Source organism: Schistocerca serialis, chromosome 7 (assembly GCF_023864345.2).
Source record: "Schistocerca serialis cubense isolate TAMUIC-IGC-003099 chromosome 7, iqSchSeri2.2, whole genome shotgun sequence".
In the NCBI taxonomy this organism is placed as follows: Eukaryota; Metazoa; Arthropoda; class Insecta; order Orthoptera; family Acrididae; genus Schistocerca; species Schistocerca serialis.
The window spans coordinates 111,774,493-111,775,043 of record NC_064644.1 but is presented as its reverse complement, the minus strand read 5'-3'; positions in this window follow the sequence as shown (position 1 = coordinate 111,775,043).

Genomic DNA, 551 nt, shown 5'->3' with positions numbered 1-551 from the left:
TGATTTCTCCATAAAATTTATGTGAAAGTTCAATGACTTGTTGCATGTTTTGAAAAAGGCTGCAGTGGTACCCCTGGTTTCGGACTCTGTCGTGATAGCGCTGCTCCGTCATGCCCTCGTCAGCACCACAAACACACTGTTTGTGGCAGGACGCACGGCTTATATCGATCAAAGGTATTCATGTGTTCAGTGGTGCCTGCTGCTGCATTCTTGTAGGTGAAAGTGTCCAAATCGGTAACGGTGCATCTCACGGTGACGCTGAGACTCGTGGCATCTGGCCAGTGCGGTGTACACTGGCCACGGGATGGCAGCGCCAGCAGTGGGCAGAGACAACATAGGCTACTCCAGCTATGGAATGTCAGAAACTCCCATTGCATCCTTTAACACAACAGGATGCAGTCCTGTCATACAATTTGGCTGTGTTTAAGTGTAAAATCTTGCAGTCTCAGGAATACATCAGAAAATATGCAGACTGTGGTGTGGGCACACTGTCGTCGCAGACAATAGGCCTAGTGCTTGCCAGTTCATATATGTATCTACTGCAGATGAAA